At 38.4% G+C, this 13,841-nt stretch overlaps 1 protein-coding gene across 4 annotated transcripts in view; it reads left to right on the top strand.

Moving 5' to 3' along the window:
* The first annotated feature begins 943 nt into the window (after positions 1-943).
* TTC33 (tetratricopeptide repeat domain 33) overlaps positions 944-13,841 on the top strand; it is a 158,548-nt gene continuing 145,650 nt past the window's right edge. For 3 of the 4 annotated variants that reach the window (XR_013157938.1, XM_077117060.1, XM_077117059.1), the window contains exon 1: positions 1,216-1,422. The gene's annotated coding sequence lies outside the window, so the exon portion shown is untranslated. Of the gene's footprint in view, positions 1,190-1,215; positions 1,423-13,841 lie in introns of those variants that run through there. The other variant, XM_077117061.1, reaches the window with a different exon arrangement.

Below are 13,841 nucleotides of genomic sequence, written 5' to 3'. Positions count from 1 at the left end.
TGATGAAGGATACAAAGACTGCTAGTTCAGTGTGATGTCACTGCCTTGATTCTGCTGAGGTGTTGCAGTTTTATCCGTCAGTGCTTTTGCACCATCAGTGCTGCAAATGCCTACACCGTGAAACAAGCAAATACTGTCTTTATATTTTAATGAAAATAGTTTTGACTTTGAGAACTCCTGAAAGGTTCTCGGAGACCCTCAAGGGTGAGGATCAGGCTTTGAGAATCATGGGTCTACATCAGTGGTTCTCAACGGGCAGTTTTTGTCTCTGGGGATGTTCGGCAATGTCTGGAGACATTTTTTGGTTCTCACCAACGGGGAGAGGAAGATGCTACTGGTATGTATCTAGGGGTTAAAGAGCAGGGATGCTGCTAAACACCCTACAATGCACGGCACAGCCCCCCTCCCCCGGCCTCCCTTCCTCCCTCCCAAGTTCCAGTTCCAAATGTCAACAGTGTCGAGGTTGAGAAATACTGGTCGACAAAAATGGCCTTCCTTTGCACAAGATAGCTACATGGATAAACTAACAATACTACTTTTCCATTTCCGAAACATTTATCTGCTTTGGATTTGCCCATTTTCTATTTTCAAGACACGAACCACAGCCATTTTCAGGCCACGGCTCTTTTCTGTGTTATATTTATTCATTAATTCCTACCTGAAACCTAGAGTTCAGCCCTCCCTGACCTCGCCACCAGAGAATCCATTTTCAATCCAGTTTTGCTCTCTCGGTTCTCAGCGTCTGGTCGGCCTCATCAGCTAAACTGTAAACTCCTTTTGCGCAGGACCATGTCTTAATCCTCTGAATTTCTCCTCAAAATCGTTTCCCAGAGTGTTGTTTGCTTCACCTGCCGACTGGATGCACCGCGCTCGACAGCGGGATTAGCTCCGTCCGCGCGCACCTCGGCTCGCGCAGCCTCATTTGCCTTCGCTCCCTCTCGGCGGACGCCCGCGCGGCCGAACGCTCACTGCCACAGATAGAGGGCGTCCCCTGATCGGGTGCCCAAGACTACAAATCCCAGAGGGTAATGCGGTTGGAACGGGTACAGTGTCTTCTGGGATTTGTGGTCCCAGGGTAACAATTAGTGGACGAGAGGCCCAGCGAGTCGTCTCTGCCCTGTCAGCCTCTGGGCTGCTCAGATACCTGGAGTCCCAACCCTGGTTTCTAGGAGACCAGACATCTAAGCAGGCAAGTAGGGAGCTGAGCAAGATAATTTCCGCTTCCGGTGGGCAAAGGGCAACAGAATGTAAACACGGGGCCAAGGGAGTAGTTCTCAGGTAACCGGGGCTACCTGGGCCGCGGTGGCAGCCCGAGGAAGAGTAGGAAAACGAGGCGAGTCGGGAGTCTGGTTGGGGGAGAAAGAAGCTTCAGTAGTTGGACCTGTGATCTCCACCCGGGTGTGGCAGAATCCGGATACTAAGGTTGGTCTTCAGGGACAGGCGAATTTGGGGGCCCTCCCGTCTCCCGCTCACTGCACCGGAGGAACGAGGTTGCTTCCCACCCCGCGTTAAATGTGTCTGGGGCTGAGGGCGGGTCTATGAACAAGTGCGCAGCATCCAGGCAGCTTTTATTTTGAGTTTCTCTCAATTTTGTTGTGGGTCGTTAAGGGAGAAGCCGCTAGTGCTGGTTTCTCTCTTGCCGTGGCATCTAAAGATAAATTATTTCTAGTATTTCTCACCTGCGAATACATCCCTGAGCCGGGAACGATTGCTTTTCTTATTCTTGATAGTATTCATCAATTGGTTTCTCGATTTAGCTGCTGCGGAGACAACCATTCTTTGGTTTAAGGCTGGGTAAAAAAATGTCAGTCAGTCAGTAGTATTAAGCGCCTACTATACGGAGCTTTGCACCAGTAAAAGAATTCTAAATACAGTGTCGTTGTTTAGAATGTCTATGACATTCATAAAATACAATTTTATATAAAATGTTGAATTTGTGTGGTTTCATGAGTTTACCAGGAAACTCATTACTCTGATTTACTCATATGATTACTTATACTGGTGAAAAATATGTAAAGGCTTCCAACGATGTTGGTCCCTTGTGCATCCAGTTACAGATTCAGGAAAGCCTCTTTTATAGGACGTTTCAATTTCATGTTCAGACATCCTTAGAGAAATAGTATACCCTCACATGTTTAAAATATCTGATTCATCTTGTAATGTAACAATTTTCCAAGGCGGAAAGTGTTTCTACATATTTTGCTCCCTTTCTTTAGGACTCTTTCTTCAAACGTGGCTAGTTTTTATTCTTCAAAACCTAAGGTCTCCAGAAAGCTCTACATGTCCCTTCTCTGATGACATAGCATCCATTGTTTACTCTCCCAAAACACTTATCCTGTACTGTAATTTACTATACTTCTGGTCTCCTGACAATTTAGAAGAAAATCTAAAGATATACAAATGATCTCCATAACAGATTCACGCCTTTTAACCTTAATGGATCCCTCATACTGTTTAGTATCTTTACTCATTCCTTATTGTTGTTTTTCTTGTTCTCTACAGTGACTATTTCAGATCTTTTCCAGACTTCTCAAGTGCTCAGATCCATTTCTTTTCCTTTTATGTTGAGCAGATGACCTTCCTACATCCCTGAGAAGTGTGAAGTCATGGGACATGAAATTCTTCATGTTTCTTTCCCTCCACTCCAGAACTTATCTGTACTTTCAGTATTAACTTCTTTTTTGCTGTCCTTCTCTTCAAGGCAAAGTTTGCTATGGTTAGTGTCATCAGGCCTTCTTTATCCCTAGAACCTTGTTTTGTTCTGACCTCAATAACCTCTGATCTCTAGAAAGTCTCAGGGGATTTGTTGGGAAGAATGACATAAACACCTGTGACATCAGTGTGTGTGACCTTTTCATACAAATTTTAAAACCGCCACCTGGAACCTTTACCTGTACCTATCCTCAGAATTTCTAACGATCTTTTGGATTGGAGAATGGAGGAAGATGAGATAGTTGGAGTCTGAATTGATGTATTGCTTTTTTTTAAAAACATTTTTTATTGTGAAATATAACATGCAGAAAAGTGATAACTTTCAAAGTACAGTTTAACAAGTAGTTATAGAGCAAATTTCAAAAGTATGGTATGGGTTACAGTTCCACAATTTTAGGTATTTCCTTCTTGCTGTTCTGATATACCAGAGACTAACAAGAAATATCAGCATAATGATTCAGTAGTCACAATAATTTGTTAAATCCTGTCTTCTCTGTTGCAACTCCTCCCTCTCATTTGATCCTTCAACCAATCTACAAGGATATTTGGGCAATGACCATTCTAACTTCTTCATGTTGAAAAGGGGTGTTGACATTATAGAGTATAGGGATGCAACTAATTGATGTTCTCAGAGAGTCTCGTGCCTCTGGGTTTTAGGACTTATCTGGCATAGGAAGTTTCTGAGAAATAAACCTGGTGAGTGAAACTTTATAGAGCTTCAGATAGAGTCCTGGGTTTGCTTTAAGGTTTTCAGAAATACTGTAGATTGGGGATTGGTATACTGTGGCGATTAGCAATATATAGCTGAAGCTTGCATAAGAATAGCCTTCAAAACAGCCTTTCCACTCTATTTGAAATCTTTTAGCCATTGATACCTTATTTTGTTGCATTTCTTTTCCTTCTTTTGGTCAGATAGGCATTGTTGATCCCAGGATGCCAGGGCCAGGCTCATCCCTGGGAGTCACGTCCCACGTCGCCAGGGAGACTTACATCCTTCTCCCACGTAGAGGAGAGCGTAATAAGTTTATTGCAGTTTTGGGCTTAGAGAGAGAGGGAGAGAACAACAAAAGAGGTTCTCTGGAAGTGGCTCTTAGGATAATTAGAGGTATGCTTAGCTTCCTTGTTACAGAAAGAAATTTTATGAGACCAAGTCTCAACGTTGAGGGCTTGGCCTATTAACTTAGGAGTCCCTAATGTTTGAGAGAGTGTAAGTAATTTCTCAGCTGGGGCAGTTCAGTAGTTCCGTATTTTTTCTTCAGTCCCCCAAGGGACTTTGCCAATACTTTTTAATTATCTGCCCAACATACTCTGGAATGTATCAGGATATTACATTAGGCTATACAGAATTACAAGATCTCATTCACAATTCTAGGGTCTATGTGTTAGGCTGTTTAAATGACAGGTTATGTTAGATTGTATGCTACTGAAAATTTAAGTTTTGGACAAAGTAAACATTTCTTCCTTTTGACTCATGGAATAGGTGAACTTCTGAGATACAGACAATATTATTTTTTAACCTGTATTCTGATTTACCTTAGTGCTAACCAGATCAGTTTCATTCTTATCTCTGATTGAAGTCTGATCTCTTTTTCTACTTCAAACATTGCAGTTTGGAGCACTGCTGATATTCTGAGATGCAGACCTCCAACTCTGAGTCTTCAGTGTCACACAGATACTTTAAGTTCCAGGGTAATACCAGGTTATACACATAGAGTACAGCATCTCAGAATTTAGAAATTACACTTAAAGCTCAGGAATAAATGTGACTGCTGTTAAGAGCTTACAATCTAGGCCTTAATGTTCTTTTTTTTTTTTTTAATTATTTTTATTGTGATATCTTCATATACCATACAGTCCATCCAAAGTAGACAATCAGTGAGTCACAATATCATCACATAGTTGTGTGTTCATCATTTTTATTTATTTATGGATTTATTTATTTTTTTAAATTTTTCATTAATTAAAAAAATAGCAAGAAAGAAACACAAACATTCTGAATATATGCTCATTCCGTTCTACATATATCATCAGTAATTCACAATATTATCACATTACTGCATATTCATTATCATGAAAATTTCTTAGAAAATTTGCACCAATTCAGAAAAAGAAATAAAAAGACATCAGAAAAATAAAACGAAAACAGAAAAAAAAAATTTTACATACCATACCCCTTACCCCTCCCTTTCATTGATCACTAGCATTTCAAACTAAATTTAACATTTGTTCCCCCTATTATTTATTTTTATTCCACATGTTCTACTCGTCTGTTGACAAGGTAGATAAAAAGAGCATCAGACACAAGGTTTTCATAATCACACAATCACATTGTGAAAGCTGTATCATTACACAATCATCATCAAGAAGCATGGCTACTGGAACTCAGCTCTACATTTTCAGGCAGTTTCTTCCAGCCTCTCCATTACATCTTGACTAACAAGGTGATATCTACTTAATGCATAAGAATAACCTCCAGGATAACCTCTCTACTCTATTTGGAATCTCTCAGCCATTGACACTTTGTCTCATTTCACTCTTCCCCCTTTTGGTCCAGAAGGTTTTCTCAGTCCGTTGATGCTGGGTCTCAGCTCATTACTAGAGTTTTTCTAAATCCCTTGATGGTAAGTCTTAGCTCATTCTGGGATTTCTGTCTCACATCGCCAGGAAGGTCCATACCCCAGGGAGTCATGTCCCACATAGACGGGGGAGGGCAGTGAGTTTGTTTGTTGTGTTGGCTGGAGAGAAAGGCCACATCTGAGCAACAGAAGAGGTTCTCTTGGGGGTGACTCTTAGGCCTAATTTTAAGTAGGCTTGACCTATCGTTTGTGGGGTTAAGTTTCATATGAACAAACCCCAAGACTGGGGGCTCAGCCTATAGCTTTGGTTGTCCACACTGCTTGTGAGAATATCAAGAATTCAACTTGGGAAGGTTGAATTTTCCCGTTCTCACCATTCCCCGAAGGGGACTTTGCAAATACTTTTCCACTCACTGATCAAATCACTCTGGGATTCATCGGGGCACCACTCTGGACAAACCAACAAAATCTCATGTCCTACCCAAGGTTCCATTACTTACATTGTTCAACCAACTATCTACATGAGTTATATTAGGAGATACACTAGTCAAAATATAAATTTTGTGCCAAATAAACATTTTTTGCTTTAGTCTCATGCGTAAGTTGAAATTTTAAAATATTAATTACCATCTGTTTTCAGCACCCTGCAGATTCCTTTGTTCTTCCTCATACAAAAACATTTTTAAATTTGTACATTTAGTCAGTATCATTATACACTCTAGGCATTCCTAAATTATACCATCTCAACGTTTATTGTCTATCTTTCTTTCTGATTTCATTTATGCCCCCAGCCCTCCTCCCTCTATCATTCTCACATGCAGCTTCATTCAGTGTTTTAACATAATTGTATTACAGTTAGGTAGTATTGTGCTGTCCATTTCTGAGTTTTTATATTCAGTTCTGTTGTACAATCTGTATCCCTTCAGCTCCAGTTACCCAATATCTTACCCTATTTCTATCTCCTGATGGTCTCTGTTGCTAACAAAATATTCCAAGTTTATTCACTGATGTCAGTTCATATCAGTGAGACCATACAGCATTTGTCCTTTTGTTTTTGGCTAATCTCACTCAGTATAATGTCCTTAAGGTCCATCTATGTTGTTAAATACTTCATGACTTTATTCTGTCTAACAGCTGCATAGTATTCCATCGTATGTATATGCCACAGTTTGTTTAGCCACCTGTCTGTTGATGGACATTTTGGCTGTTTGCATTTCATTTTTATTTATTTTAATGCTAGTATTTTTTAAATTGTGCAGTATAGCTTATGTACAAAAAAAGCAATAAATTTCCAAGTACATCACAACAATTAATTGTAGAACAGATTTCAGAGTTTGGGTTTTCCTTGTTTTTTTCAAAGTACATCACAATTGTATGGGTTTAAAATTCCACAATTTTAGGTTTTTATTTCTAGGTGCTTTAAGGTACTGGAGGCTGAAAGAAATATCAGTATAATGATTTAGCTCTCATACTCATTTGTTAAACCTGACCTTCTCTGTATAGCTCCACCATCACCTTTGATCTTTCTCCCACATTTTAGGGATATTTGGGCTATGCCCATTCTAACTTTTTCATGTTGGAAGGGGCTGTCAGTAATTTGGGGTAGGGTTGTGGAACTAGTTGATGTTCTGATAAGGCTGGCCATCTGCATTTCAGGACTTATATGATCCAGGGACCCATCTGGAGGTTCTAAGTTTTAGAAAGTTACCCTAATGCATGGAACCTTTGTAGAATCTTATCTAATGCCTTGATATTCTTTAGGGTTGGCAGGAAAGGTTTTAATTGGGCTTTGGCAAGTTATGATAGATAGCAATGTCTAACTGAAGCATGCGTAAAAGTCACTGACCTCCAAGGTAGCCTCTTGACTCTATTTGAATTCTCTCAGCCACTGCTACCTTATTTGTTAATGTTTCTTTCCCCCTTTTGTCAGGATGGCAGTGTTCATCATTTTTGGAACATTTGCATCACTGCAGAAAAAGAAATAAAAAGAAAAAAAAAACCTCATATATCCCATACCTCTTATCTCTCCCTCTCATTGACTACTAGTATTACAATCTATTCAATTTTTTTTACCCCTTATATCCTCCCATTTTTTTTCTAAACTTTTTTTTATTGTATAGTATAACATATATACAAAGCAAAGAAATAAGAAAAAGCCTTAGTTTTCAAAGCACACTTCAAAAAGTGGTTATAGGATAGATCCCAGAATTTGCCATAGGCTTCCATATGATCCTCTCATATTTTGCCTTCTAGCTGCTCCAGAATATAGGAGGCTAGAAGGCTTAAATACTTTTTTATCATCACAATCAACTTTTTTTCTTTCTTTTTTTGGCGAATAATAACATGTATACAAAAAAGCTATACATTTCAAAGCATAGCACCACAGTTAGTTGTAGAACATATTTCAGACTTTGACATGGGTTACAGTTTCACAATTTTAGGTTTTTACTTCTAGCTGCTCTAAACTACTGAAGACTAAGAGATATCAATTTAGTGATTCAGTATTCATACTCATTTGTTAAGTCCTATCTTCTATGTTTAATTCTACCATCACCTTTGATCTTTCTATCCCTCTCTTTAAGGGTGTTTGGGGTATAGCAATTTAAAATTTTTGATATTAGAAAGGCCTGTCACTGATATGGGGTAGGGAGATGGAACTATCTGATGTTCTGGAGAGGCTGGGCTAGGTTTTAGGGCTTATCTGGACTAGGGAACCATCTGTAGGTTGTAGGTTTCTGGAATGTTACTCTAGTGCATGGAACCCTTGTGAAATCTTATATAATGCCCTAGGTGTTCTTTAGGATTGGCTGGAATGGTCCTGGTTAGGGGTTGGCTGGTTATGATAGGTAGAAAGGTCTAAGTGAAGCTTGCGTAAGAGCAACCTCCAGAGTAGCTTCTTGACTCTATTTGAACTCTCTCTGTCACTGACACTTTATTAATTGCATTTCTTTTCCCCCTTTTGGTCAGGATGAAATTGTTGATCCCACGATGCCAGGTCTGGAGTCATCCCTGGGAGTCGCCTCCCATGTCGCCAGGGAGACTTTCACCCCTGGATGTCATGTCTCATGTAGTGGAGAAGGCAATGATTTCACTTGCAGAATTGGACTTAGAGAGACTGAGTCCACATCTGAGCAACAACAGAGGTCCATCAGAAGTAACTCTTAGGCATGCCTATAGGTAATCTAAGCTTCTCCGCTACCTACATAAACTTCACAAGAGTAAGCCTCAGGATCGAGGGCATGGCCTATTGATTTGGTCTCCCTAAAATTTGACACAGTATCAGGGGATTCCCTGAAGGTAAGCTTTAATAGTTCCATGTTCTTTCTCCCATCCCTCAGGGTACTTTGCCAGTACTTTTTGATTATCTGCTTAACATACTCCAGGATGTATCCAGGCATTACAATAATCTATACAGGATTAAAGGACACTTTCTTATTCTGGGCTTCCTGTGTTTTAGTTGTTCAAATGTGCTATACAGATGGGTTGACTTAGATTATGCACTATAGAAAATTTCAGTTCCAGATCAAATAAACCTTTCTTTCATTGGTCTCAAAGAGTATGTTTTGTTCTAAAATATAGACACTGTCTTTCTTACCCCTATGTTCTGAATTACTTTAACTCCAATCTGTTTGGATTTTTTCTTATCTCTGAATATCAGGTTTTATATATAAAACAGCCTCTCAAAATCCAGAAATAATGATCATCACTCCAAACTTAATGTGTTTACTCTAAAAGCTTACAGTCTAGGCCCCTGTTTTCTTATAAGCATTTTCTGAAGGTGACCATACCATTCTTGTTCTTTTGTTTCTGGTTTATTTTGTCTCACCAAATTTCCCACATGTTCATTCACGTCGTTGCATGCCTCACGACACTGTTCCTTTTTGTAGCAGCACAACCTTCGTTCATAAGTATACACCATTGTTTGCTAATCTACTTCTCTGTCAGTGCATCCTTCAGCCACATGTATTCATCGGGCATCATGTAGAGGGCCCGAAGTCCACAATCCATCAACATTCTCAATTTCAGATAATGCCATTGTTCCCAAGAGACAGAAAACCAATAAATACACCCTCACCAAATAGGAAATCTAAACCTCCTCTTAGCTCTTGTCCGTCCCCCCATTATTTATCTCTGTTGTTGCTTTGGTAGTCCTGATGGTTTCCTTTTGAATGTAGCTCATAGCATGCAATAGCAGTTTTCCTCCTGTATCTTGGACTCAAACACTCTTTATACCAGAATCATATCTTTGAAATAATTCTTGTGAGGACTCACTCATATTTCTAGTGTAAGTCTGTGGGTCATGCAGGTCTATACAACCCCTTTCTATCTTGTTCATCTTCAATATGATAATGTTGCTTCTAGACCCACTAGAGAATCACCTTCACTCCTATCTGTTCCTGTACATTGAAGTTCAATTTCATAGCTAACGGTTCACCCATCTCTAGCTTCTATGTATCTCTAAGTGCCCTATATTCTGTATTATAAACCTCTGATTATACCTTTATGCTGGTTGTAAAAGTAGAGTCATACAGTATCTATCCTTTTGTGTTGGGCTAATTTCACTGAGCATTATGTCCTGATGGCTTATCCATCTTGTCGTGTACTTCAGGACGTCATTTTGTCTTAACTGCTGCGTAATATTCCATCGTATGTATATACCCCATTTTGTTAATCCACTCATCTGTTGATAGGCATTTGGTTTGTTTCCATCTTTTGGTGATTGTGAATTATGCTGCTGTGAACATTGGTGTACAAATGCCTGTGTCATTGCTTTCAGCTCCTCTGGGTATATACCAAGTAGTGCTATTGCTGGGTCATAGGGCAACTTGATATTTAGTTTCCTGAGGAACAGCCAAACAGTCTTCCATAGTGGCTGCACCATTATACATTCCCACTGGCAGTGCAGAAATGTCCCAGTTTCTCCACATCCTCTCCAACGTTTATAGTTTCCTGTTTGTTTAATAATAGCCATTCTTATAGGTGTGAGGTGGTATCTCATTGTAGTCTTGATCTGGATTTACCTTATAGGTAGTGAAAATAAGCACTTCTTCATGTGCTTTTGATCCATCTGTATTTGCTCTTCAGAAAAATGCCTATTTATATCTTTAGCCCATTTTATAATTGGATTGTTTGTTATTTTGTTGTTGAGTTGTATGATTTCTTTGTATATACAGGAAATCAAACCTTTGTCTGATATGTGATTTCCAAATATTTTCTCCCATTGAGTTGGCTGCCTGTTCACCTTTTTGACAAAGTCTTTTGCAGTGCAGAAGCATTTGATTTTCAGGAGTTTCCATTTATGTATTTTTTCTTTTGTTGCTCATGCTTTGGGTATAAAATTAGGAAGCTGCCTCCTATTACTAGGTCTTGAAGATGTTTCCCTACATTTTCTTCTAGAAGTTTTATGGTACTAGTCTTTATATTTAGGTGTTTGATCCACTTTGACTTAATTTTTGTGTAGGGTCTAAGATAGAGGTCCTCTTTCATTCTCTTGGCTGTTGATATCCAGTTCTTCCATTATTGAAAAGACTATTTTGTACCAGTTCAGAGGATTTGGGAGCCATGTCAAAAATCAGTTGACCATAGATTTGGTGGTCTGTTTCTCCACTCTCAATTCAATTCCATTGATCAGTACTTCTATCTTCATGCCAGCGTCATGCTGTTGTGACCACTGTGGCTTTATAATAGGTTTAAAAGTCAGATAGTGTTAATCCTCCCACTTCGTTCTTCTTTTTTAGGATGCTTTTTTTTTTTTTTTTTTAGGATGCTTTTTTAGCTATTTGGGGTCTCTTTCCCTTCCAGATGAATTTGGTAATTAGCTTTTTCAAGTCTTCAAAGTAGATTGTTGTAATTTTGATTTGTTCTGTGTTGAATCTGTAGATCAATTTGGGGAGAATTGACGTCTTATCTATATTTAGCCTTCCTATCCATGAGTAGGGAATGTCTTTCCAACTATTTAGATCTCCTTTGATTTCTTTTAGCGGTGTTATCTAGTTTTCTGTGTACAAGTCCTTTACTTCTCTAGTTAAGTTCATCCCTAAGTATTTGATTCTTTTAGTTGCTATTTTGAATAGAATTTTTTCCGTAACTAACTCCTCAGTGAGGTCATTGCTTGCATATAGAAATGTCACTGATTTTTGCACATTAATTTTAATTCCCACCACCTTGCTGAATTTATTAGCTCAAGTAATTTTGCTATAGATTTCTCAGGATCTTCCAATTATAGTATCATATCATCTGCAAATAATGAGAGTTTTACTTCTTCCTTTCCATATTGGATACCTTTTGTTTCTTTGTCCTGCCTGATTGCTCTAGCTGGAATTTCTAGCACAATGTTGAATAATAGTGGTAACAGTGGGCATCCTTGTCTCATACCTGATCTTAAGGGGAAGGCTTTCAGTCTCTGTCCATTGAGTATGATGCTGGCTATTGGTTTTTCATATATTCCCTTTATCATATTGAGGTAGTTACCTTTGGTTCCTATCTTTTGGAGTGTTTTTATCAGAAAAGGATGCTAAATTTTGTTGAATGCTTTTTCAGCTTCAGTTGAGATGATCATGTGATTTCTCCCTTTTGATTTGTTAATGTGCTGTATTACATTAATTGATTTTCTTTTGTTGAACCATCCTTACATTCTTGGTATAAACTCGACTTGGTCATGATGTATAATTATTTTAACGTGCTGTTGGATTCAATTTGCTAACATTTTATTGAAAATTCTTGCATCTATGTTCATTAGGAAGATTGGCCTGTGTTTTCCTTTTTAATGGCATCTTTATCTGATTCTGGTATTGCAATGATATTAGCTTCATAAAATGAGTTAGGTAGGGTTCTTTTTCCTCAAGTTTTTGGAAAAGTTTGAACAGAATTGGAGTTAGTTCTTTCTGGAATGTGTAATAAAATTCCCCTGTGAAGCGATCTGGCCCTGGGCTTTTCGTTGTAAGAAGATTTTTGATGACTGATTGGATCTCTTTACTTGTGACTGGTTTGTTGAGATCTTCTATTTCTTCCTCAGTCAGTGTAGACTGTTTGTGTCTCTCCAGGAATTTTTCCATTTTGTCTAAGTTGTCTATTTGTTGGCATACAATTGTTTATAGTAACTTCTTATGATTTCTTTTATTTCTTCAGGGACTGTGGTAATGCAACCCTTCTCATTTCTGATTTTGTTTATTTTTCATCCTCTCTGTTTTTTCCTTTGTCAGTCTTGCTAGTGGCCCATCAATTTTATTGATTTTCTCAAAAAACCAACTTTTGGTTCTATTGATTCTTTATATTGTTTTTTTGTTCTCCCATTCATTTATCTCTGCTTTAATCTCTGTTATTTCTTTTCTCCTATTTGCTTTGGGATTAGTTTGCTGTTCTTTCTCCGGTTCCTCCAAGTTTGTTAAGTCTTCGATATTTTCTCTTTCTTTTTTTTAAATATAGGCACTTAAGGCAATAAATTTCCCTCCCAGCATAGCATTTGCCACATCCCATGAGTTTTCATAAGCTGTTTTCTCATTCTAATTCATCTCCAGATAGCTACTGATGTCTCTAGCAATTTCTTGTTTGACCCACTGGTTGTTTAAGAGTGTGTTATTTAATCTCCATATGTTTTTTTTTTTTTTTGTTTTTTTGTTTTTTTTTTTTAAAGGAAAGACAGAGAGAAGGAAGGAAGGATAGAAGGAAGGAAGGAAGGAAGAAAGGGAAACATTTTTAAACATTTTCTTGTTTTTATTGTATTCTGTTTCTCCGTTTTTGTTACATGGGCTGGGGCCGGGAATCGAACCGAGGTCCTCCGGCATAGCAGGCAAGCACTTTGCCCGCTGAGCCACCGCGGCCCGCCCTCCATATGTTTTTGAATGCTCTCATTCTTTGGTGGTTATTGAGATCCAGCTTCATCCATTGTGATCAGAGAAAGTGCTGTGAATAATTTCAATATTATTAAATTTATAAAGACCTGTTTTGTGCCCCAGCATCTGATCTATCTTGGAGAATGTTCCTTGAGCACTAGAGAAGAATGTATAACCTTGTGCTTTGGGGTGCACTGACCTATATATGTCTGTTAGGTCTAATTCATTTATCAAGTTATTTCACTTCCCTGTTTCCTTGTTGATCTTCTGTCTGGTTGTTGTATCTATAGAGGAGAGTGGTGTATTGAAGTCTCCTACAATTATTGTTGAAACATCTTTTGCACCCTTCAGTTTTGCCAGTGTCTGTCTCATGTACTTTGGAGCTCCTTGATCAGGAGCACAAATATTTATGATTGTTATATATTCTTGGTGAATTCACCCTTTAATTAGTAGATAGTGTCCTTCTTTGTCTTTTATGATGTCTTTACATTTCAAGTCTATTTTGTCTGATAATTAGTATAGCTACTCCTGCTTTCTTTTGGTTACGGCTTGTGTGGAAAATTTTTTCCATCCTTTCACTTTTAATCTGTTTGTATCCCTGCGTGTTAAATGAGTCTCTTGTAAGCAGCATATATCTGGATTATGTTTCTTAATCCATTCTGCCAATCTGTATCTTTTAATTGGTAAGTTTACTCCATTAACATTCAAAGTGATTACTGAA

This window comes from Tamandua tetradactyla, chromosome 9 (assembly GCF_023851605.1).
Source record: "Tamandua tetradactyla isolate mTamTet1 chromosome 9, mTamTet1.pri, whole genome shotgun sequence".
Lineage (NCBI taxonomy): Eukaryota > Metazoa > Chordata > Mammalia > Pilosa > Myrmecophagidae > Tamandua > Tamandua tetradactyla.
Note: the sequence above shows the minus strand (reverse complement) of the source record. Positions and strands in the feature narration are given on the sequence as shown.